Raw genomic sequence first — 22,853 nt, forward strand, 5'->3', positions numbered from 1 at the left:
CATTTTTGTTTCATTTATAGCATAACGAAAAGCCAAATCGGAAAAAACTTGCGGCTTGTAAGGACTCAAGAAGTCAAATCGGGCGATCGGTTTATATGGGAGCTATACCAGGTTATAGACCGATTTGGACTTTACTAAGAAAACCGAAAACTGTGTGCAAAATTTTAACTATGTTGGACAAAAATTGCGGCTTTCAGGGGATCAAAAAATCAAATCGGCAGATTGGTTAGTATGGAAGCTTTATCAGTTTATAGACCGATTTGCACAATTCTTGGCACAGTTGTTGAAAGCTGTAACAGAACACCGCATGCAAAATTTCAGCCAAGTCGGACAAAAATTGCGGATTTCAGGGGCTCAAGAAGTCAAATCGGAAGATCGGTTTATATGGAAGCTAGATCAGGTTATGAACAGATTTGAACTTTACTGGGCACATTTGTTAAAAGTCATAACAGGACACTACATGCAAAATTTTAGTCAAATCGGACGAGAATTGCAGCTTCCAGGGGCTCAAGAAGTCAAATCGGGAGATCGGTTTATATGGGAGCTATATTCGGTTAAAAACCGATTTTGACCGTACATGGCACAGTTGCTGGAAGTCGTAACAGAACACTATTCGCGAAATTTTAGCTAAATTGGAGAAAAATTGCGGCTTCCAGGGGATCAAGGAATCAAATCGGGAGATCGTGATTTCGACAGATGGACGAATGGACTAACATGGCTAGATCGACTCAACACGTCGAGACGATCCAGAATAAATACACTTTATGGGGTCGCAAATCAATATTTCGAGGTGTGGAATGACTAGATTTGTAAACCTCCATCCTATGGTAGTGGGTATAAAAAAATAAATTTATGGCGACAAGCTTTCTACTTTTGAAAGCAGGTACGGTTTTGACAATGTCATTAAAATCCACTTTTCGTTGCCAAATGGTTTTTCTAATTTTTTAACTTAATAAAAAAAAATTAAAAATAGTGCTCGGAGTCGAGCAAAAATTGCTCGACTCCGCAGCCTGGATTCAACATTAAATGAAACCTTTTCATTATGCACAATCCATTTTAAACGTTAGACGTTAAATCAATTTATAAATAAAGAAAAGCTAGTTGAATTACAGATTCTATATATCAAGAATGAAAAGTATTGTCAGAGTAAACAATCTTTATATTTGCCACAAAACATGTCCGTTTGTCGTAAACAAGGTCCAACGTTTTTCAGCAAACAAGTTTATTTGGCGAAAATTTCCTTTATGTCAAACGAATTATTTTTTGCGTGCAGCCACCGCGAACAATGTTTTTCTAATGTTCTCGCTAGGATTCGAACCCAGGGATTCAGCGTCCTGGGCGAACATGCTAACATCTGCGCTACGGTGGCCTCTGGTGCCGGTGTAAATTGCATTTGATTCCTATTTCTTTAAACTGCCACTTTTAGTCCATGGCAACCCGAATTTCAAATATAATTCCTTCAAAGGCCATTTAGAAAGAACATCTGTAGCATTCTAACATAATAATTGCCAAAGGGAACTTTATCGGTAGCTTAAATGCTCCAAGAAATATTCTTCATATCTCATAGTTCGCTGGGATTAAACTAGTAAATATATTGCGTTACTACGTTTAACTAATTTCCTTATTTATTTAGTGGACTTGGCAACTCTCAACACAACACTCGCAAAACTAAAAAGTTGTCTCTCCCTCTCTCTCTCTCTCTCTCTCTTTGTTTCTTTGCCAAACAAATACCTACATTAATGTTGGCAATGCTTTACCCACATGCCAACTCTTTCCATTTGGTGCTCATTTGACTCTTGTATGTCATAGTTATTCAGCAATACAATTGAATGGGCTAAACAGGTTTGTTGCTGCTGCAAGAGAAGGGTGAAACAAACGAAAATATAACATTTTGATTTGAGATTGTTTTCATACGTATGTTACACCAAGAATACTTTTGCACGCGATATATGAAAGACAGACATGATGAAAATAAATAACTGGGTACGCAATTTAGGGCAAACTATAGAAGGCAAGTAACAACGAGTATTTTTGGCACATATGTTATACCAAGTCCTTAATTAGTTAAGGTTCCATTTAGACAAAATGTTAATTTGCCCATTAACATTCCATTAAGGAACAGCGGGGATACTTCTCTCATATCAATGTGTGGTGTTTGATACAAATTTAAGCTCAATGATGTGGGACCTCCCTTTTTATAGCCGAGTCTAAAGAGGTTACCGCACAGCGACACCCTTAGTAGAGGAGTTTATACGGCTGATTAACTTACGTTATTATCTCACAAATGTCGCCAGTACTGAAAGGGGCTTACCATCGCAGAAAAAATTTTCCCCAATTCTTGTGGGGTTTTCAATCCAGCCATTCAACGTTAAAGGCGGAAATGCTAACTTTGAGTTTCTCTGGCCATACTTAGGCACCTTAGTCAACATTTTTTGTTTTAAAAAATTGCACTGGATAGATGGATTTCCATAAAATTTCCCCGGCCTTCCACTACATAGTGCGAAAATAAAATATGGGACGAAAGTATCAACCTTAAATCGTGATTTTTTGGTACTTTATGACAGTAACGGGACCACATGATATTCCTAAATTGCTACGAAAGCATCTTTGACCCTAAAATCGTGACCACTTAAATTCTCTCTTGCCAACACCGCTAGTTTCTCTCTTGCCTTGTCTGAAAACCCAAAACGTGTTGAACATAAACTAGTGTACTATCTCACAAAGTAAATTGAAAATCGTCGCAATACACCAGGGAACCAAAGACAATGAGGCACATTTGCCATCTCTGTCAAATGCTTATTGAGAAATACAGCCGGCTGGTCGTTTCAATCGGTGTTATTGCCATGTAACAGTGTTGCCAATTTGACCCGAAGGACCAAATATTGCCAAAATGAACGATGAACAAAGAGCTTTCAAAGACTTATATAAAAAAAAAAATAAATATTAAAAATAAATAAAATAAACAAGAAGCAAAGTTGGGAGATCGCCCTCTAGAGGCTCTAGAAGTCAATATCCCAGATCGGATTAAACGGCAGCTATGTCAGGTTATGTACCGATTTGCACCATACTAAGCACAGTTATTCGAAGTCATAACAAAACACCTCATACAAAATTTCAACCAAATCGGATGAGAAATGCGCCCTCTATGGTCTCAAGAAGTTAAGATCCCAGATCGGTTTATATGGCAGCTATATCAGGTTTTGTACCGATTTGCGCCATACTTAGCACATATATTGAAAGTCATAACAAAACACCTCATGCAAAATTTCAACCAAATCGGATAAGAATTGCGCCCTCTAGAAGCTGAAGAAGTCAAGACTCCACATCGGTTTATATGGCAGCTATATCAGGTTATGAATCGATTTGAACCATACTTAGTACAGTTATTGGAAGTGATACCAAATCATAACGTGCAAATCGGACGAGAAATGCGCCCTCTAGAGGCTCAAGAAATCAAGACCCAAGATCGATTTATATGCCAACTATATCAAAACGTGGACCGATTTGGCCCATTTACAATCCCAACCGACCTACACTAATAAAAGGTATTTATGCAAGATTTGAAGAACTTAGCTCTGCTACTTCGAAAGTTAGCGTGTTTTCGACACACAGACGAACGGACATGGCTGACTTAGGAAATGCTCCAACCTCTCATCACTTTCCCCGCATGCCCTACATAATACTTGCCACACCGATTTGACATAAGTGAGCTCGTAGTCCTATGTGTTTCGTTATGATACCGAAAACTATACTGACCTTCTTCTTACTTCGTGTTTAGTAATAGCCTCGTCTTCTCACGACGTGGATCTCCCCATAGGATTTTCACCGTCCTTTTTTTTATTTTACTGTCATCTTACACGCAGGGGATGTCCCCTATGAATGCAGTGCATTGCGTTGGCGATGGATGTTGTACTTATTGAAAATCCTAGGATGTCAAAGTGGGTGGGAAAAACATTAGTCGGAAGTCGATTACACATACGAACGGTTCGGACGGAATAAGAATTCTCTCTATAATGCATTGTGCGGTCTGCTGGCCAATCAATTACAAACGGGTGTGAGTTCCTGGAATGTCTAGTATCCCTGACATACATCCTTACATCAGGAATAAGAAGACGAATATTAGACGAACACACACCATGCAAGTACTGATAGAACAGCGCCAAACAACCAACATTGCGACGATGATGAAGGGAGGCAATAGAGTTTGATACCCCACTGTCCCCAATCAACGCTTTCGCTCTCCTCTGTACACGGTCCAGTAGCTTCAGGGTTGATTTTGAAGCTCCAGCCCATACATGTGAGTTGTACTCCATTTTCGGTCTTATGAAAGTGGTGTAGATGTTAAGAAGATCAGACGGAGTGAAGTAATTCTTACACCGTTTAAGGAAGCCTGTTGAATGCTTCTTTTGACACTTCAATTACATGTTCAGGCCAACGGACATCACTTTGTATTTTCATGCCCAGAATATCAAGAGATTCTGATTGCTCAATATCTATACCGTTGATAGACAAAGATGATCGTAATGGGTCAGCGATTCGTTTTTGTGACAACAAGTAGCACTGAGTCATCCGTGCATTAAAATCTACTCGATTCATTCAACCCCACCATTTCTGAAATGGCCAGCAAATCCTGGCAGAGGGTATTGTCCATAACCCGCCTCTTGTCCCCAAACTCTCGAAGACTCGGCCTATGGTCGAATGACAGAGATTACTGTCATCCGCAAATGAGTAGATCGGATTCGATGTCTGACCCAACAGATCGTTGATGAAAATAAGAAAAAGAGAAGGAAAAAGAACAGAGCCCTGGGGTACATCTGCGGTCAATTTATGCTCATTGTATGAGAACCCATCTATTACGACTCGAATAGTGCGATCTCTGAGAAGGCTCGAAATAAATCGAACGAAGCCATTATCCACACCAAATGCGACAAACTTTGATAGTAGTGCACCGAGCCAGACCCTATCAAATGCCTTTGAGATATCCAGAGCCACAACTTTACTCTCACTAAACTGGTGGATTGAGAGACTCCAACGTTCCGACAGAAGTGCGATGAGATCGCACATAGAGCGATTTCTGCGGAACCCATACTGTTGGGCGCTAAGAAGGCCATTAGACTCTAAATACCTCACATAATGGTGATTAACCATGCTCTACAAGTCCTTGGAGATAGCGGAGCATATCAAAATTGGCCGATATTTCGCAGGGTTGTTTGCCTCACGCTTCTTGGGCATTGGCTGAACGTTCGCAGCCTTCCAACGTGCCGGGAAGACTCCCGCACGGTAGCCGAGGTTGCGTAATGGACGAGCTAGCGTCGAAGAACATTTGCGTAAGACAAGTGTTGATATGCCATCCGGGCCCGGGGATTTATTTACGTCTAGATTCTCAAGAACTCTTATTACTCTACGAGAGGCATGACGCCAGATACATTTTCGGTTGAGGGGAGTGGTTCATTGCTATCCAGCAGGGAAGAGTTCCCTGTAAACATATCAGCCAACAGGTTAGCCTTATCAATCGGGTCAGTGAACGTTTGATCATCCTTAACAAGAGTTGGAATAGATGAAAAACTACCCTTTACTCTTTTCACGAACGACCAAAAGCTCTTACTTCCTCGTGTAGAAGCAAGAACCTTAGTCCTACCTTAGTCGAACTGCGTCGATCAGAAGTTTATTGACGGCAGTTCTCTCCGGTTACTCCGCTATGGCCCGGCACCCAAACGATGAGGATCGTGCCATTCTCAAAGAAGGCGTTAATCTCCTTCTTACATTGCAAGTGCAAGACTGTTTGTGATCTTACCGTCCTGGTTGTTAGTGGCCTTATGACCTGCTTACAGTCCGGATATGGTTACAATTGCAATTTATGGCGGTTTACACCAATTTTCGAGATGCTCCAAAAGGAATTACTAAAGGCCGAAACAAAATGAGCGCGTTAAGCTTTGCTTTTGAGCGTCCCGTTGCAAAAATGCAACTCTGCACACAAATCCCATCAAAACAAAGAGGAAAAGTTTATCTATTATCAATTTTGACGCTTGAAAGCGAGTTTCAGTCTGTGTTGCCACACCTAAGTTGTGTTTTTAGTTCCCATAGTTAAAAATTGTTTAACTTTTGCGAGTTGATTTTTTGACATTTGTTTGCAAAATTGCATTTTTCAACGCACAGCTTCTCAATGCGCTCATTCTGTTTACGCCTTAAGTTGTGTTTCCCTTCTCATATGATGCAGAGTACATAAACACATCTTGTGGACATATTTTCAATTTTGGCCGAAAAACATAACTATACTCATTGGCAACACTGTTTGATAGTTTGGCTCGTATTGTTGGTTCAGCTGTGCTTTGGCATATGGCATATGGCATTTGTTTTGTTAGTTTGCTGAATGCGCTTGAGTTGTAAAGTTGTTGGGGCTTTATTTCTCTTTATTGGGGCGCTCGCGTAGGCAGCCAACAACAAAAGTCAAAAGTTCTCGATGTATTTGTTGTTAGTTGTGTAGTACGGCTCACACGAGATTCGACAGATACCCATTCACATCCATCCATCTGTTCATCCGTCAGATGGCAATTTAACAATAACGTCGAAGCAACAATCACGCGCTGCGCGATTCGGTCGGTCGGTGTGACAACAAAATCGTTAAAATAACAGAAAAAAAGTAAGAAAAAAACAGCAAAAGAAAAGCACGCGTATTTTGCAATAATTGACGAACCAAAACATGCTTCACGTTCCGCTGTTCATTTGTGTTCCCAGGTGTTGATATTTTTTTTTTTTTGATCATCAAAAGTCATCGAAAGAATTTCAAAGCAAAATAAAAAAAAAAAAAAATAATCCAAAAGTGATTTACAGCAAACAAAAGGCAAGCTAAAAAGGCGATCAATATCAAGAAGAAGAAAAAAATATTAAAAAGCCTGTTTTAAGTTTAAAGAAAAAAAACTAAGTGAAAAAAAATATTCATTAGAAGATTAGTTTCAAGTGCCTCTTCTAGTATTTGGTTTTTATCAACGAAAATGCTTTTGTGATTTGTACAAAAATTGAAAGAAAAGGTAATTTTTTTTTGGTTTTACGCCCTGCTGGGCCTAACGAAAATTATTTTAATTTCAAAATTTTCAAAATTATGACAAATGATGGCGGAAAACTATCTTTTAAATTATTGTACCTATGTACGCGCACATGTGCTGATGTGCATTGCAAATGGGTGAGCAAGTGAGCCGAACAGTGCGAGAGCAGAGGAGCCTTTTGTGAGGGCTAGGTTAGGAATTGTGAATTGGTTTGAATTAAAAAACAAACAAATAAGCCATCCAACAAATTGTTATGTTGATTATGTATTTCCTCAGTGAACATCAATTAAACAAATAAAAAACTACACTCACATAATAATTAAGAACAATTATTATTCGGGGCTTACCCATGAGTTGGAGCCAACCCTCTATATTTCTCTCACACGTCATAAAACACTCGAAAAAATTTCAGTGTGCATTATAATGGGTGCATCTTTAGTTTTTGAATGACAATCTTAAACGAAATATAAGGTGAACAGGTGGCCAAAGGGGGTTTAACCTGCACTCTAATGTCAATATTGACTGTGGCCCAAATGACACAAAGAAATCAAGTAAGAGCGTGCTAACAGTTCGGCCGGGCCGAATCTTGGGAACCCATCACCATGAATTCTGCAAAAATATGTGTTATAGACCTATTTGGACAGTACTTATCGCAGTTATTGAGAGTTATAACAAAACACTATGTTCAAAATTTCAAGCTCAAGAAGTCAAATCGGGAGATCGGTTTATATGGGAGCTATATCAGATTTTTGACAGAACATTATGCACAAAATTTCAGCCGAATCGGATGAAAATTGAGGTTTTCAGGGACTCAAGCGATCAAATCGGGAGATCGGTTTATATGGCAGCTATATCAGGTTCTTGACCGATTTGGACCGTACTTAGTACAGTTGTTGGAAGTCATAACAAAACACTATGTGCAAATTTTCAGCCAAATCGGATGAAAATTGTGGCTTCCAGGGGCTCAAGAAGTCAAATCGGGAGATCGGTTTATATGGGAGCTATATCATGTTCTTGACCGATTTAAACCGTACTTACCGTAGTTATTGGGAGTCAAAACAGAACACCATGTGCAAAATTTCAGCCAAATCGGACAAAAATTTAAGCTTCCAGAGGCTCAAGAAGTCAAATCGGGAGATCGGTTTATATGGGTCCTATATCCAAATCTGAACCGATATGGCCCATCTGCAATCCCCGACGACCTACATCAGTATAAAGTATCTGTGCAAAATATCAAGCGGCTGTGCAAAATATCAATACAGCTATCGTGATTTCGAGAGACAGACCGATGGAAGGACGGACGGACGGACATGGCTAGCGAATCAAAATTTCTAGACAATCAAAAATATATATGCTGGATGGGGTCCTAGAACAATTTTTCGAGGTTTTACAAACGGCATGACTAGATTCGTATACCTCCGTCCCATGGTGGTGGGTATAAAAACATGTCAACACGTTATAAGATCGGCCGTGCCGAACTTTTGATACCCACCACCATGGATATATTTATCATCAAAATTTATTATAACACCACTACACATTAATATCCAAATTTAGTCCGGTCTTAAGCATATTTGTTTCAAGTGCCAGGAAGCTCTTTACAAGTAATAGTTCGAAACTTCAGCGAAATGGGGAAATAAGTGCGCCGTTCATGTGATTGAGCCCTATTCGGTGCTAAGTTCGGCCGGGCCGAATCTAATTTATTTACTGATTCAGACCATAATTGACACGCATGTTGAAGGTCATGCGAGAAATCGGTGTACAAAATTTCAGCCAAATCGGACAGGAATTGCGCCCTCTAGAGGCTGAAGAAGTCAAGATTCAATATCGGTTTATATAGCAGCTATATCAAGTTATGGACCAAATTGAACCATACTTAACACAGTTGTTGAAAATCATATCAAAACACCTCTTGCGAAATTTCAGCCAAATCAAATGAGAATTGCGCCCTCTAGTCGCTTAAGAAGTCTAATCGGGAGATCGATTTATATGGCAGGTATATCAGGTTTTGAACCGATTAAAACCATATTTGGCACATATCAAAACACTTCTTGCAAAATTTCAGCCAAATCGGATAGGAATTGCGCCCTCTAGTGACTCAAGAAGTCACGATTCAATATCGGTTTATATAGCAGCTATATCAGGTTATGGACCAATTTAAACCACACTTAATACAGTTGTTGGAAATCATGTCAACACACCTCTTGCGAAATTTCAGCCAAATTGGATAGGAATTGCGTCCTCTAGTGACTTAAGAAGTCAAGATCCATGATCGGTTTATATGGCAGCTATATCAGGTTATGGACCGATTTGAACCATACTTAGCACAATTATAATAGTCATAACAAAACATCGGATAGGAATTGCGACCTCTAGAGGCTGAAGAAGTCTAGACCCAAAATCAGTTTATATGACAGCTATCTCAGGTTATGGACCGATTTAAACCATACTTAACACAGTTCTTGGAAATCGTAAAAAAACAACTCGTGCGAAATTTTAGCCAAATCGGATAGGAATTGCGCCCTCTAGTGACTCAAGAAGTCAAGATCCAAGATCGGTTTATATGGCAGCTATATCAAAACATGGACCGATATGACCCATTTACAATCTCAACTGATCTACACTAATAAGATGTATTCTTGCAAAATTTCAACCGGCTAGCTTTACTCCTTCGAAAGTAAGCGAGCTTTCGATAGACAAACAGACGGACATGGCCAGATCGACTTTAAATGACATGACATACTTTATGAGGTCTCAGATACTTTATGGGGTCTCAGAGGAATATTTCGAGCAGTTACAAACAGAATGACGAATTTAGGGTCCTAGGCCCATAAAAGCCACATAAATTATCCGATTTTGCTGAAATTTGAGAAAGTGATTTGTGTCAGGTCAGTCGATATCGTTCTTCAATTTGGCCCCGATCGGTCTAGATTTGGATAAAGCTGCCATATAGACCGATCTCCCGATTTAAGGTCATGGGACCAAAAAAGGCGTATTTATTGTCCGGTTTCACCGAAATTTGGGACAGTGAGTTAAGTTAGGCCCTTCGACATCTTTCTGCAATTTGGCCTAGATCGGTTCAGATTTGTATATAGCTGCCATATGGACCGATTTCTCGGTTTCAGGTTTTGGCCCCATACAAAGCACATTTATTGTCCGATGTCGCCGGAATTTGGGAGAGTGAGTTGAGTTTGGCTCTTCAACATTCTTTTTTAATGTAGCCCAGATTGGTTTAGATTTGGATATAGCTGCCATATAGACCGATCTCTCGATTTAAGGTCTTGGGCCCATATAAGACGCATTTATTGTCCGATGTCGCCGAAATTTGGGACAGTGAGTTAAGATAGCCCCTTCGACATTCTTCCTCAATTTGGCTCAGATCAGTCCAGATTTGGATATAGCCGCCATATAGACCCATCTCTTGGGGCCATACAAGACGCATTTATTGTCCGAATTATGACGAAAAGTGTTTTAAGTATATACCTGAGCTTGCGGGTATCCAAAGTTCGGCCTGGCTGAACTTAACGGCGTTTTACTTGTTTTTTATTGTATGTGCTTCCAGCTTAGACCGATGGGTTTTTATACCCACCACCATAGGATGGGTGTATACTTGTCTAGTCATTCCGATTGTAACACCTGGGGGCCGCCCCAACCCCTTTAAAATAGGTTTGTTTGACGATCATGACAATATGGGACTCAAATGAAAGGTATTCGGGAGTAGATTACGAATAGGATCAGGAAGTAGGAATAGGCTTTATAATTTATTGATAACGTAAGGGGCGGACCCTTCACCGTTACCCCAAAAACACAACCCAAAATCAAAAGTTGATCGATAAGGACAATATGAGTATCAAATGAAAAGTATGCGGAGGTTGATAACGAATCTGGCATACAAATGCATGTCGAAGAAGAAGTAGGAGGTCACCCACCCCCACAAAAACGCCTAAAATGGGCACATTAGCCAATCACCGATATATGGGACTCGGTTTCTTTCTTCCAGAACCTGAAGCAGAACCGATTTTCTCGAAATTTTCGTATATTGTGTAAGGTGGTCTGGAAGGAAACATAGGTTATATAATTTTTTTGGGTATCGTAAGGGGGACGGACCCTCCCTCTTATGCCAAAAACACAACCCAAAATCAAAAGTGGACCGATCAGGACAATAAAGGTGTCAAATGAAAGGTATTAAAGAGTAGAATACGAATATGGTATACACATTTGAGTCTAAGTACCCTTCGGGGCGACCCAACCCTAAAACTCCCCCAAACAGACATATTGGACGTTCATTTTAATATGGGGCTCAAATGAAAGGTATTCGGGAGTAGATTTTGAATCTGGCATACAAAATCAGATCGAAGTATGGGGGGTACCACCACCCCTCAAAAACGCCATTAGACCCATTATGACTATATGATACTTGGCTGAAACGATTTTCTTAAAATATTCATAGATTGTGTACGGTTGTCTAGAAGGAAACATAGATATCGGATGGAGGCGGACCCTCCCCTTCCCCTTGCCCCAAAAACGCCACCCATATCCGAAAGTGGTCCGATGGGCACAATAGGGGTATCAAATGAAAGGTATAGGAGACCAGAAAACGAATATGGTATTATAATTTGGGTCCAAGTTCTCAGCGGGCCAACTCCACCAAACCCCAAAAGTCCTCTTAACAGCTATATTCGAAGTTCATGTCAATATGGGACCCAAATGAAAAGTATTAGGCAGTAGATTACAAATATTGCATAAAACATTAGGTCCAAGTAATGGGAGGTCGCCCACCCCCCAATACCTCCAAATGGGCATATTAGCCGAACATAGCTATATGGGACTCAAATGAAAGTTATTAGGGAGTAGATTACGAATATGACATTAAAATTTGGTTCAAGTCTAGGTGGCGCATTTCCTCCTAAAGATACGTCAAATGGGTTATTTGACCCCATTATGACAATATGGGACTCAAATGAAAGGTATTTGAGAGTAGAAAACGAATTTAATATCCAATTTTGGAGCCAAGTGTTTTGGGATACGTCCTAAAGCACCCGCCAAACTGAACTTAATTTGCGTTGGGAATAAAGAACGAATTTGATATCTATTTCCAGTGGGGCCGCCCCAGCCCCAAAACACCTTCCAAACGGTTCATATTTACCGGCCATGGCAATATGGGGCTGAAGTTAAAGGGATTTGGAAGTGCAGCACGACTTTGATATCCATATTTGAGTCAAAATGTCTGAGGTGCCATCCCTTCCCTAATGAGAACATTACACTGAGGAAGAACATTACCACCAGGAACCGAAAAGGGGTAAATTCTCACACATCAATGAGTGCTTCCCGATTCAAGATCAAACTCAACGATAAGGGAACTTTTTTTTATAGTCGAGTCCAAGCGGCGTCCCGCAGTGCGACACCTTTTTGGGGAAATTTTTTTAAATGACCATGCATGGCATTGTACCTCGCAAATGTCGCCAACATTAAGAAGGGCTAAACACCGCTTTGTCGAATGTTCTCGCCAGGATTCGAATGCGTTCAGCGTCTTAGGCTACAATGGCACGAATTCGATATCCGCATTCAGGGCAAAGTGTCCCCCCGCTAAAAATATATTACAGAGTTACAGAAGGCACAGATGCTGCTAAAGCCAAGAATGCGGTATATAGAGCAACCCTGCAATCAGTAGCAACGCGGGGGAGAGGTATCGGGAGAAAAGGAGAGAGGAGAAACGTCTATTCCGCAGAAAGAAAAAGGAAATGTAAAGACGTGAGTATGAGCGTATTGAGATGTACAGAAGTCAGAATGAAGTCCGAAAATTCTACCAAAGAATTAAACATCAACCCGATTGCTCTGGTGCAGGCACATCCTCCTGCAGAGACAAAAAAGGAAATCTGGTAACTGACACAGACAGCATGCTGAGGATATAGAAAGAACATTTTACCCAGCTGCTAGTGTCCGACGTTGGCGGCGAAGAGAATACCGCGGAACCAATCCCTGATGATGGTAAAGAATGTTTACCTCCTAGTCAGAATGAGGTCCAACTTGCAGTGACCCGACTAAAGAACAACAGGGCAGTAGGAGCCGACGGGTTACCCGCTGAACTATTTAACACCGTAGGCGACACGCTCATAATTTGTATGCATCAGCTTATCTGTGCAATCTGGCTAGAAGAACGCAAACCCGATGATTGGAACCTCAGCATACTATGTCCCGTACACAAGAAAGGAGACAAGACGTAATGTGCCAACTACAGAGGAATAAGTCTTCTCCCCATCGCATATAAGATACTCTCGAGCGTACTGTGTGAAAGATTAAAACCTAAAGTCAATGAGATAATTGGGCCCTATCAATGCGGCTTTATGCATGGTAAATCCACACTAAGCCAAATCCTGGAAAAGACCCGAGAAGGACAAATCAACACCTGACATCTCTTTGTTGACTACAAAGCCGCCTTCGATACTCCTTTAAGTTCAAAGGTATTTCAAGCCATGTCTGAGTTTGGTATCCCTGCAATATTAATAAGACTTTGCAGGATGACACTTGCTGATAAGAATAGGAAAGAATCTCTCCGAACCATTTAATACCAAACGAGGTTTCAGACAAGGAAACAGCCTATCATGTGATCTCTTTAATATCCTGCTGGAGAAGATTATACGAGATGCAGATGTGAATAGATATGGCACACTAATCACAAGAGAATACATGCTACTCGGCTATGCCGACGATATTGACATCATAGGTTGGTCACCGGAAGTAGCAACTGCAGCCTTTGAAAGAATCGAAAGAGAGTCAGTGAAAATGGATCTAGCAGTAAATGGAGATAAGACGAAATGGATGGTTTCAACTCCCAAAACACCTTGTAACCGAGCAGATAACGACAATGGAGAAAGTTGGGAACCACAACTTTGAGATAGTCAGTAACTTTATCTACCTCGGCATCGCTGTAACCGAAACGAATGACACCAGTTTTGAGATAAAGCGAAGAATAACACAGGCAAACAGATGCTACTTTGGACTAAGTAAGCAGTTTAGAAACAAGGCCATCTCTCGACAGACGAAGACTACACTTTACAAGACACTGATACTACCCGTGCTGTTATATGGTTCTGAAGCATGGGTACTTGGGTGAAAGCAGATGAGGCAGTACTTGGAGTATTTGAGAGAAAGATTCTTTGTAAAATATATGTACCAGTTTGCGTTAATGGAGAATATAGGCGACGTATGAACCAGGAGCTGTATGACGACGATAGCATAGTTACACGCATCCCAATACAACGGCTGCGTTGGCTAGGTCATGTTGTCAGAATGGATGAAGAAGCTCCAACAAAGAAGTCATTTGAAGGCAAACACGGTGGCACACACAAGCCGGGAAGACCAACAGCCCGATGAAAAGATCAAATGGTGGGAGACACCTCGAAACTTAATGTCAGAGCGCAGAAGATCGAGGCGCTTAGAACGCTATTCTACGTTCGGCTAGTGGAACAAATATTCTGTCATAGTAAGTGAAGAAGGCGAAGTGGGCCCGGTTCTGCTAGTCTTATTATAAAACTTAGATATCCGCTTAGATAAGCACATTTTCAAAGATTTTGGAGGGTATTTAAGTGGTCTCTTAATAGTGTATTGGCAAGCAAATGTCACCTCCGAAGGGTCATTTTATGGTCTCAGTAACCACAATTTTTCATAAAAAATTTCATAGTTGCAGAAAGATTTGGAGAAATTTTCAATTTGGAAAAAAGTGGGTTTAAGCGGATTACTTTATTCGTTGGACAGCTAACGTATTTTCACAGACGAACGGATATGGCTAGATCGAATTAGAATGTCAAGACTATGAAGCTTATATGTACTTAATGGGGGCCCAGATCAATGTTTCGAAGTGTTACAAACGGAATGACTAGATTAGTCTAACCCCTGCCATCCTATTGTGGTGGGTATACAAGTTCTATGCTTTCATATGCAATAAGACTCAAAATAAGCAGCTTTACAACTTTGTTACACTTCTCTTTGGACATTTCATTGTTGGCTTGTGGCCCATAATGCTCGCTATATACCTGAGTCCCATATGGCAAAGATTGCTGGCTTATAGCCAATTTACGAAGCAATTAAATGCAATTTGGGTAATTTTTATAAATTTTATGTGCTATACTCAATCATAGCCCTAATCCGTGTATAGTCTGTATAAATTTCGCATTATCGCGCTGTGTAGAATAAAACAATAAAGCCACAGCATAAACAACGTTTGCGTTTGTTTTAAGCATTCGCAAAGGTGTGACGATAACAAGAATATAATAAATAAAAAAAATAAATAAATGTTTAATAACAGATATGCATAGAAATGACACATGTCGTTAATGCATTGCAACAACAACAACAACAGCAACAACAGCAACAACAATTACAATGGCAATATTTTTAAATTGAATTTTTCGAGTTGCTCTTTAAACAGTAGATTAAACTTTTGATAGATTTGTATTTTGTTTGGTATTGTTTGTGATTTTTTGCTTCTTCGTTGTTTTTTTTTTTTTGGTATTCTGACAAGCTTCACTCTTTCACGATAGATTCAATCACTGAAAGTGTTTACTATAGCAAAAAAAAAATAAAACACAACACAAATATGAAGAGTAATCCGCTGCTGCTACACTCAAAATAAAATGTCTGATCACCCAGAAGTTTTTAGTTGGCTGACAAGCTGAAGTAAGATTGATGATTATGCCAGGTATCGTATATGTGTCATGTCTACAAAAAAAAATTGATAAGAGTTTAATGTAGAACAATTTAAAAACCCAAAGAGGGTGATCTAATAGCTAGAAGCCAACTAGGGGGGGAGATAAACTCTTTTTGGTAATTTTTAATATTTTATGTGTGCCTATTGAATACACTGAAAAAAAAACAGAAAAATATCCTTTTGGAGAGTGAGAACATCCATGAGTTATAAACGGACAACAACAACCTTAAAACAGAAGGATATTTAAATATGTGTTTTATTTTATAAAAATTTTTCCTTTTCAAAAAATCCAACTTTTTTTTGAAGTTGGAGTCTTGAAACTCTAAACATTGGATTTTTTTTTAAAGTTAGAATTTGGGCTGTCATTGCTTGAGTAAAATAAGATTCAGTCAGCTAGCAAAACTGGAACTTCTTATCCATTGATTTGAGAATTCTTTCTCATGCAAACAATGCTTTCTAATTACTAACCTTAATTGAATATTTGTTCCATTAGCCGAACATAGAATAGCGTTCCAAGCGCCTCGATCTTCTGCGCTCATTCTAAAATATCTGACACCAAGTTTCGAGGTGTCTTTTGGTCTTCCCGGTTAGCGTGTACCACCGTGTTTGCCTTCAAAGGACTTCTTTGTTGGAGCTTCTTCATCCATTCTGACCTAGCCAACGCAGCCGTTGTATTGTGATGCGTGTAACTATGCTTACGTCGTCATTCAGCTAATACAGCTCTCCATTAACGCAAACTGTTGCATATATTTTACGAAGAATCTTTCTCTCAAATACTCCAAGTACTGCCTCATCTGCTTTCACAAGTACCCATGCTTCAGAACCATATAACAACACGGGTAGTGTCAGTGTCTTGTATAGTGTAATCTTCGTCTGTCGAGAGGTGGTCTTGTTTCTAAACTGCTTACTTAGTCCAAAGTAGCATCTGTTTGCCAGTATTCTTCTTCGCTTAATCTCAAAACTGGTGTCATTCGTTTCGGTTACGGCGATGCCGAGGTAGATAAAGTTACTGACTACCTCAAAGTTGTGGTTCCCAACTTTCTCTACTGTCTTTATCTGCTCGGTTGTGCAAGGCTTTTTGGGAGTTGAAACCACCCATTTCGTCTTATCTCCATTTACTGCTAGACCCATTTTCACTGACTCTCTTTTGATTCTTTCAAAGGCTGCAGTTACAACTTCCGGTGACCAACCTATGATATCGATATCGTCGGCATAGGCGAGTAGCATGTGTTCTCTTGTGATTAGTGTGCCGCATCTATTCCAACACGATATTAAAGAGATCACACGATAGACTGTCTCTTTGTCTGAATTCTCGTTTGGTATTAAATGGTTCGGAGAGATTCTTTCCTATTCTTACTGAGGAACGCGTATCAGCAAGTATCATCCTGCAGAGTCTTATTAATTTTGCAGGGATACCAAACTCAGACATGGCTTGAAATACCTTTGAACGTAAAGCAGTATCGAAGGCGGCTTTGTAGTCAAGAAAGAGATGGTAAGTGTTGATTTGCCCTTCTCGGGTCTTTTCCAGGATTTGGCTTAGTATGGATTTACCAGGTCTAAATCCGCTTTGATCGGGCCCAATTATCTCATTGACTTTAGGTTTTAATCTTTCACACAGTACGCTCGAGATTATCTTATATGCGATGGGGAGCAGACCTATTGCTCTGTAGTTGGCACATTACGTCTTGTCTCCTTTCTTGTGTACGGGACATAGTATGCTGAGGTTCCAATCATCGGGTTTGCCTTCTTCTAGCCAGATTGCGCAGATAAGCTGATGCATACGCCTTATCAGCGTGTCGTCTACGGTCTTAATAGTTCAGCAGGTAACCCGTCGGCTCCTGGTGCCTTGTTGTTCTTCAGTTGGGTCACTGCTACTTGGACCTCATTCTATATCATCATCAGGGATTGGTTCTGCGGTATCCTCTTCGCCGCCAATGTCGAACACTAGCAGTTGGGTAAAATGTTCTTTCCATATCCTCAGCATGCTATCTGTGTCAGTTACCAGATTTCCTTCTTTGTCTCTGCAGGAGGATGTGCTTGCACCAAAGCCATTGGTTTGATGTTTAATTCTTTGGTAGAAATTCCGGACTTCATTCTGACTCCTGTACATGTAAATTCGCTCACACTCACGTCTTTTCATTTCCTTTTCTTTCTGCGGAATAGACGTTTCTCCTCTCTCCTTTATTCCCGATACCTCTGCTCCATCTGGTGCATTGCTACTGATTGCAGGGTTGCTCTATATGCCGCATTCTTGACTTCACTAGCATCTCGACACTCTTGGTCGTACCATGGGTTTTTTGGAGGAGTCTTCCGGTACCCAAGTACAGATTTCGCGGCATTTTCCATGGAGTGGGCAATAGTTTGCCACTGCGCCATTATATCATCGGAACAAGGAGAGCTTTCATCAAGCAGTTGGGTCAGTCGAGTGGAGTATGCCACCGCCATTTTTTGTGTTTGCAGCTTTTCAATATCCAGCTTCCGTGCAGTTTCAGATCGTACTTTCCTTGCCATGTTCAAACGGGTGCGAACCTTTGCTGCAACAAGGTAGTGATCTGAATCTATATTCGCTCCACGGATCGATCGTACATCTAACACGCTGGATGAATGCCATCCATCTATCACAACGGGATCAATTTGATTTCTCGTGTTTTGATCGGGTGACAACCATGTGGCTTTGTGGATATTTTTATATTGAAATCTGGTGCTACTAACTACCATGTTTTTTGCCGCTGCGAAATCTATCAGCCTCAACCCATTACTGGACGTTATCTCGTTGAGGCTAAGCTTTCCGACTGTTGGACCAAAAATGTCTTCCTTCCCTATAGTCGCATTAAAATCTCCCAGAACGATTTTAATATCATGGGCAGGGCAGCGGTCATATTCTCTCTCTAGGCGCTCGTAGAAAATATACTTGGTCTGCTCGTCTTTGTCATTCGTCGGTGCAAGGGCACAAATAAGGCTTACTATTCCTTTGTTTTTCATGGTAGTTCTCATAGTTTTCCAGGGGCGGGTTACTGGCCCAGCGCCAACGCTCGCCTCCAGCCGCCCCTAACCAGGGAACAGACACTGATGTTGGCCATTGGTTATTTGAAGGCGCCAATAACTCGCCTTGTCATCTCGAGTATCATTGGCACTCAGTATTTAATTAAGAGCCAGTGCCACCTGACTCCTCACTGAGACTCTCCTCTCGAAAACCGCTGACTTCCCGGGGCCGCATTTGCAGCTACTCCGCATTAAAACGGAGCTGTTTGGAGAGAAGTTTTACATGGCATAGTACCTCACAAATGTTGCCACCACTAGGAGGGGAAAACCACCGTTGACATTTTTTTCTGATGGTCTCGCCAGGATTCAAACCCAGGCGTTCAGCGTCATAGGCGGATATGCTAGCCTCTGCTCGGCTGTAACCTCCCTGTATAACAGTCTATTCATGCACTTTTGTCATTTTCAACAATTTTTCAATTTCACCGTAGAATTCTTCAATCTCTTCCATACTAGAGTCATTTGTAGGAGCGTAAACTGATTTATACCAAGTGGTTTAGCATTCATTTTTACTAGCTTACATTGCAGATAAATTCCGAATTAAACTAGTAGAGACCCAAACCACTTTGTTAACAGAGTGCGAGAGAGAAACAAAAGTATTAACAGAGATCCGCTGAGGGTTTAGCAGAGCTCTGTAAATACTTAACAGAACCAAAAAACAAGAGAAAGAGAAATTAATTAAGTTTCTTATTTTTTTTTTTTATCAATTTTTGCAAATATTTATATGAAAAAAAAAAAACTATATAGGGTACTACGATTTTCTTGAAATATTCACGGATGGTGCATAATGATTCCGTGGTGAAAATAGGGTACTGCACTTTTTGATATCTGAAGACTCTCCTCTTACCCTAATTTTCAGAAAAGACAGATCTCGGTGATGGGTTGTGCGATTTATGTGAAATTTTGTGTGCTCTCTTATAGTAACCTAAAAATAAAAATTTGGTTTCCAAATTTCGGATGGGGTACCTAGGGGGGCAGCCCCACCCCAAAACCTACCAAATATATATATACACAAATCACGACAATATGGGACTCAAATGTAAGGTATTTAAGAGTAGAAAATGTATCTGATATCCTATTGTCGGACTAAGTGTTTGGGAGACCACCCCAACCCCCAAAAAACCCCTAAATCGGACATATTTACCGACCTTGACAATATGGGACTCAAATAAGAGTTATTTGCGAAAAATAAATGGTATTTGAGAGAAGAGCACGATACTAATATTTTTTTTCTGGGCACACACCCCTAAATCGGACATCATGACAATATCGAGCTGAAATAAAGACATTTAATAATGGTGTATATCTAACACCCAAACGGTAATGACTCTAAACCCTGCTTCTTTGGTTCAAATCCATTGACAAAATCCTTCATTTGTAGTATTCTTTTTGGGATAGGAGTAAGAACGAACATTATTATTGTCCTTCTGTGTTGAAGTTTCCCACCAATACATCCTATATATGAAACTTTTCCTCAGTATTCATGTGCATTTTTCATTGGAATTCTTTTCTCCTCTAGTCCATTAACTAACTACAAGTATGACTTTTAGAGCGCACTCGGCTGGTCTTTGAAATACACATATGAGGAACTGTTCTTATAAAGATTTGCTTCTTGAACGTGCCAGCTTGGTTCTAATCTCTATTATGGTTGGCTGCTCCCAGACATTTAGTATGTAATATTAAAGAGTAGTTATATTTGAGCAAACAAGTGCTCAGTCTGAACACTTGACTCTAATGACTGACTGGGAGGAATTGTTTGAAGACTACTCGGTACACTGTTTGATGTTGTTGTTCTCGCTTCTCTACATCTCATTTCATCGCTAATGTGAAATTTTGAAAATTAAAAGTCGAAAAAAACATATGTGTATTTCAAAGACAATTGTGCGTTCGTCAATGGTATAGACACCCTCTCACACACAATATTTCTTTGTTTATTTTGACTGAGCAAAAAGCGCTGTCATTGTGTTGAGCAGCTCGGTCGAGTGGGGATGGAAGGATTCTTCTTTCCTGATGTGACTTGTGGATTTCATAAAAATCTGTCTTAACAAAAAATTTGTACTTACTCTGCGGTGAAGTGTATCACAAGGTCGGCCTTGCCCGACTTTGGTTACTCCTTAATTGTCCAATATTAGCTTAGTTGCAGTTGTTATTTAAAAGCAATTCCAAGTGTGTTATATCAGCATTTACTGTTTGATTATAAAAGATGCCGCTTAAGTGCTTTCGACGTGCCAACAAATCTAAAGTCACGAATGAAATAAACAACAGATTTTAATTACTTACCAACTGTTTGACATGAGCTAATTCGCTCCTGGGTATTATTGACTTGTTTAATTAATGGTAACTTGTATTTATTAAGCAAATCTTATTTATCTTTCGATAGTATAGTTGAAGTTATTGAGTAGCTGTTCAAAGCATTTTTAATTAAAATTTAATTTCTATAATTTGTTGTGGACAATAGAATTTCAGATAGTTTTTTGTTTGAAAAGTAATATTTTGAGAAGATTTTTTCAGTTTCGAATGGAACCCTAAATCAAGAGCAGAAATCAAAACATGAACTGATCATATATTGTGGAAAATGTTAAGACGGACGGACAAATATAACTAGATCAAAAATAAAAATTAACAATTAAACTTGTGTTAAGACCAGCTGAACCGAATCCCATTTACCCTCAATCATTAATTGCATGGGTTTCAAAAATATTTAATCGATCTCCGCTATTTATTATTTTATTTCATTTCATTTTATTTTATTTTATTTTATTTTATTTTATTTTATTTTATTTTATTTTATTTTATTTTATTTTATTTTATTTTATTTTATTTTATTTTATTTTATTTTATTTTATTTTATTTTATTTTATTTTATTTTATTTTATTTTATTTTATTTTATTTTATTTTATTTTATTTTATTTTATTTTATTTTATTTTATTTTATTTTATTTTATTTTATTTTATTTTATTTTATTTTATTTTATTTTATTTTATTTTATTTTAATTTTAATTTTAATTTTATTTTATTTTATTTTGTTTTATTTTATTTTATTTTATTTTATTTTATTTTGTTTTATTTTATTTTATTTTATTTTATTTTGTTTTATTTTATTTTATTTTATTTTATTTTATTTTATTTTATTTTATTTTATTTTATTTTATTTTATTTTATTTTATTTTATTTTATTTTATTTTATTTTATTTTATTTTATTTTATTTTATTTTATTTTATTTTATTTTATTTTATTTTATTTTGTTTTATTTTATTTTATTTTATTTTATTTTATTTTATTTTATTTTATTTTGTTGAATTTTTTCAGAAATATTTTGAACGGCTCAAATTTCTTTCAAACCCAAACTATCTTTGGCAGTGACCCCCGCTGCGGTATTCGAGCCATGCTGTAAACAATCGCTTAGAAAGCATTTCCGCTTTGGCAAACCAACATTTGTTGTTGTTGTATAAACAAATACAAAAACAAATTGATAGAGTGCGGCAAGTGAATGGGTGTCTGCTTAGATTGTTCGTTCACCTAACAAGTTCCACCCTGCGAGCGGCAACTTGCTGTATTTTTTTACTTTTGTTTACCAGTTTTTTTTTGTTTTCGGTGTTATTTTTTTTTTTAATTTTCTTCTTCGCTGTTCATTGCTCTGCCAATTGATTTTTAAAATTGTTTGGCACATTGCAATATTGGCTTATAAAAATACGAATAGAAGAAAACAACAAAAATGTTATTTATGCGAAACAAATGTTGCGGTCAGAGTGAGTCTTGCCTGGTGCATTCGAAGAGGGTAAATGGGGGTCCGCTTGAAGGACTCATTATGATCGATTACTCGATCGATCAATGGTTGTCTATTAACCACACATCATCAGTGACAGTTGCAAACGAGAAATAAATGTCAATTTCATGGTATGTGCAATTTTTTAATTAAGGGTCAATTTGCCAATAACTCTTTGGGAATGCAAAATGTGATAAGAAATAAATGATCGTAGAGTGTTGCAGTACCTATGTAGGTAGCGATCTTGGATTACCAGTGCAGGGAACTTTGGTTCAACGTCCAACGAGGGTTTGAT

The 22,853-nt window shown here is 38.9% G+C and overlaps 2 protein-coding genes across 4 annotated transcripts in view; one reads left to right on the top strand and one right to left on the bottom strand.

Moving 5' to 3' along the window:
• Positions 1–22,853, bottom strand: part of LOC106083974 (serine-rich adhesin for platelets) — a 307,710-nt gene that overhangs the window by 278,417 nt on the left and 6,440 nt on the right. The gene's annotated exons all lie outside the window — the stretch shown is intronic.
• The window catches only part of LOC106083973 (NAD(+) hydrolase sarm1), a 254,351-nt gene that overhangs the window by 89,487 nt on the left and 142,011 nt on the right, over positions 1–22,853 (top strand). Inside the window, exon 1 of one of the 3 annotated variants that reach the window (XM_059361121.1) lies at positions 6,418–7,028. The exons of the other annotated variants lie outside the window; for them this stretch is intronic. The gene's annotated coding sequence lies outside the window, so the exon portion shown is untranslated. Of the gene's footprint in view, positions 1–6,417; positions 7,029–22,853 lie in introns of those variants that run through there. 3 annotated transcript variants of the gene reach the window in all.

The sequence above is a fragment of the Stomoxys calcitrans genome, chromosome 1 (assembly GCF_963082655.1).
Source record: "Stomoxys calcitrans chromosome 1, idStoCalc2.1, whole genome shotgun sequence".
In the NCBI taxonomy this organism is placed as follows: Eukaryota; Metazoa; Arthropoda; class Insecta; order Diptera; family Muscidae; genus Stomoxys; species Stomoxys calcitrans.